We start from the raw sequence: 3,995 nt of genomic DNA on the forward strand, positions 1-3,995 counted from the left end.
GCTCTCTTGTTTGCTCCATCCTCTTTTTAGTGATGGGCTTGTCTCCTTCAATGAGGATATCTTCCTCTATGACAATTCCAGCTGAATTGCATAGGGTACAAATGACTTGGCCACAACTTCATAGAAGTGGTCTTGATGGACCTTTGAGATGAATATCTCCATCTTCCATGACTCGGAGGTGGAAGCTTTTGCCTTCCCTTTCCTCTTTCTAGAGGTTTCTCCGGCCTTAGCTGCCATAAATGGTTATGGAAAAACAAAAAGCAACGCTTTTACCACACCAAACTTAAAAGGTTTGCTCGTCCTCGAGCAAAAGAAGAAAGAAAGTAGTAGAAGAAGAAGAAATTGGAGGAGATGGAGGGAGATATGTGGTTCGGCCAAGGGGTAGAAGTAGTGGTTATAATGTGTGAAAATGAAGGAGTGGTGAGGGGTTTATATAGGGGTGGGGGGAGGGATAGGTTTCGTGTAATAGGGTTGGGTTTGGGAGGGAAAGGATTTTGAATTGGAGGTAGGTGGGATTTTTGGGGAAGAGTGGAGGTGATTGGTAAAGGGTATTTAGGAAAAGTGTTATGAAAAGGTGTGAGTTGAGGTAGGTGGGGATCCTGTGGGGTCCACAGATCCTGAGGGGTCAAGGACTTATCATCCCTGCTCTATTTAGGCATGTAAAATACCATTAGAGTGCAATCCTGGCATTTAACACCAGACTGCTGCTTGTTTCTGGCGTTGAACGCCAGCTTTTCTCCCTTTCTTGGCATTAAACGCCAACTTGGTGCTTGTTTCTGGTGTTTAATGCCAGTCTGGTGCTTGTTTCTGGCGTTTAACGCCAGCTTGATGCTTCTTTCTGGCGTTAAACGCCAGTCTGATGCTTCTTACTGGTGTTTAAACGCTAGTAAGCTCTTCCTCCAGGGTGAGCTATTTTTAATGCTGGTTTTCATTCTGTTTTTGATTTTTCAGTTGTTTTTGTGACTTCACATGATCATCAACCTACAGAAAACATAAAATAACAATGAAAAAATAAATATATATAATTAAATATCATTGGGTTGCCTTCCAATAAGCGCTTCTTTAATGTCAATAGCTTGATAGTGAGCTCTCATGGAGCCTCACAGATAATCAGAGCAGGGTTGGGGCCTCTCAACACCAAACTTAGAGTTTGGTTGTGGCCTCTCAACACCAAACTTAGAGTTTGAATGTGGGGGTTTTGTTTGACTCTGTATTGAGAGAAGCTTTTCATGCTTCCTCTCCATGGTTACAGAAGGAGAACCTTGAGTGTTGAATACAAGGTAGTCCTTATTCAACTTAAGGACCAACTCTCCTCTATCAACATCAATCACAGCTTTTGCTGTGGCTAGAAAGGTTCTACCAAGGATGATGGATTCATCCTCATCCTTTCCAGTGTCTAGGATTATGAAATCAGCAGGGATGTAAAGGCCTTCAACCTTCACTAGCACATCCTCTGCTAGTCCATAAGCCTGTTTCATTGATTTGTCTGCCATCTCTAGTGAGATTCTTGTAGCTTGTACCTCAAAGATCCCCAGTTTCTCCATTACAGAGAGGGGCATGAGGTTTATCCCTGACCCTAGGTCACATAGATCCTTCTCAAAGGTCATGGTGCCTATGGTACAAGGTATGAAGAATTTTCTGGGATCCGGTTTCTTCTGAGGTAATGTCTGCCTCATTAATGCATTCAATTCATTGGTGAACAAGGGGGGTTCATCCTTCCAAGTCTCATTACCAAATAACCTGGCATTCAACTTCATGATTGCTCCTAGATACTTAGCAACTTGCTCTTCAGTGATGTCTTCATCCTCTTCAGAGAAAGAATATTCATCAGAGCTCATGAATGGCAGAAGGAGATCCAATGGAATCCCTATGATCTCTGTATGAGCCTCAGATTCCTTTGGTTCCTCAAAGGGAAACTCCTTTCTGTCCAGAGGACGTCCCATGAGGCTTTTCTCACTGGGACTCACGTCCTCCTCACTCTCTCTAGGTTCGGCCATGTTGGTTATGGTTATGGCCTTGCACTCTCTCTTGGGATTTTCTTCTGTATTGCTTGGGAGAGTACTGGGAGGAGTTTCAGTAATCTTCTTACTCAGCTGACCCACTTGTGCCTCCAAATTTCTAAGGGAGGACCTTGTTTCATTCATGAAACTTAGTGTGATCTTGGATAGATCAGAGACTACGGTTGCCAGGCCAAAATGGCTCTGTTCAAAATTCTCTGTATGTTGCTGAGAAGATGATGGAAAAGGCTTGCTATTGCTAAACCTATTTCTTCCACCATTATTGTTGAAGCCTTGTTGAGGCTTCTGTTGGTCCTTCCATGAGAAATTTGGATGATTTCTCCATGAAGGATTATAGGTGTTTCCATAGGGTTCTCCCATGTAATTCACCTCTACCATTGCAGGGTTCTTAGGATCATAAGCTTCTTCTTCAGAAGATGCTTCTTTAGTACTGTTGGATGCAGCTTGCAATCCATTCAGACTCTGAGAAATCATATTGACTTCCTGAGTCAATATTTTGTTCTGAGCCAATATGGCATTCAGAGTATCAATTTCAAGAACTCCTTTCTTCTGAGTTGTCCTATTATTCACAGGATTTCTTTCAGAAGTATACATGAATTGGTTATTTGCAACCATTTCAATTAGTTCCTGAGCTTCTTCAGGCGTCTTCTTCAGATGAAGAGATCCACCTGTAGAGTTGTCCAATGACAGCTTGGACAGTTCAGACAGACCATCATAGAATATGCATATGATGCTCCATTCTGAAAGCATACCAGAAGGACACCTTCTGATCAATTGCTTGTATCTTTCCCAAGCTTCATAGAGGGATTCGCCTTCCTTCTGTATGAAGGTTTGGACTTCTACTCTAAGCTTACATAATTTTTGAGGTGGAAAGAACTTTGCCAAGAAGGCATTGACTAGCTTTTCCCAAGAGTTCAGGCTGTCCTTAGGTTGTGAGTCCAACCATGTCCTATCTCTGTCTCTTACAGCAAAAGGGAAAAGCATAAGTTTGTAGATCTCAGGGTCAACCCCATGAGTCTTAACAGTGTCACAGATTTGCAAGAACTCAGCTAAAAACTGATGAGGATCTTCCAATGGAAGTCCATGATACTTGCAATTCTGCTGCATTAGAGAAACTAATTGAAAATTTGACTTGACTAATAAGAAATAATTAAATTTTAAAACTTTATGACTAAATCAATTCAAATTTTCAAAATTTATGAGTGAAATAAGGGAAAGATATTTTTTTATTTTTGAATTTTTAATGAAGAAAGAGAAAAACATAAAAATAATGCAAAATTTGAGAATTTAAGATCAAAACACATGATGCATGCTAGAACACTTTGAATGTCAAGATGAACACCAAGAACACTTTGAATGTCAAGATGAACACCAAGAACTTATTTTGGAAAATTTTTAAGAAAAGACACACATGCAAGACACCAAACTTAGAAATTTTCAATGTTTAGACACTAACAAATTGAAAATACATATGAAAAATAACTTGAAGATCATCAAGAACAACTTGAAGATCATGAAGAACATCATGCATGAGTTTTCGAAAACTTTTAGGAAATTAAAAAGATGCAATTGACACCAAACATAAAAATTGACACTAGACTCAAACAAGAAACATCAAATTTTTTATTTTTTTATGATTTTATTAATTTTTTTTGGTATTTTTTGAAAATTAATTAGAAAAAGAAAAATAAGGATTTCAAAATTTCTAATGAGAATTCCAGGAATCATGCAATGTTAGTCTAAAACTCCGGTCCAGGAATTAGACATGGCTTACTAGCCAGCCAAGCTTTCAGTGAAAGCTCCGATCCAAGACACTAGACATGGCAAATGGCCAGCCAAGCTTTAGCATATCATTACATTCAACAGCAAGATTGATAGAAATCAACAAGCTCTTGTGATGATAAGTTGAAACCTCGGTCCAAAAGATTAGACATGGCTTCACAGCCAGCCAAACTTCAACAGATCATCATGAAACTC

General features: G+C 39.6%; 1 non-coding gene across 1 annotated transcript; it reads left to right on the forward strand.

Moving 5' to 3' along the window:
• Positions 1-2,762: 2,762 nt before the first annotated feature.
• On the forward strand, positions 2,763-2,870 carry LOC148577830 (small nucleolar RNA R71). The gene has a single exon (XR_015903778.1). It is a non-coding gene; the product is annotated as a small nucleolar RNA R71 (small nucleolar RNA).
• The last annotated feature ends 1,125 nt before the right edge of the window (positions 2,871-3,995 follow it).

This window comes from Arachis ipaensis, chromosome B1 (assembly GCF_059453495.1).
Source record: "Arachis ipaensis isolate K30076 ecotype BB chromosome B1, ASM5945349v1, whole genome shotgun sequence".
In the NCBI taxonomy this organism is placed as follows: domain Eukaryota; kingdom Viridiplantae; phylum Streptophyta; class Magnoliopsida; order Fabales; family Fabaceae; genus Arachis; species Arachis ipaensis.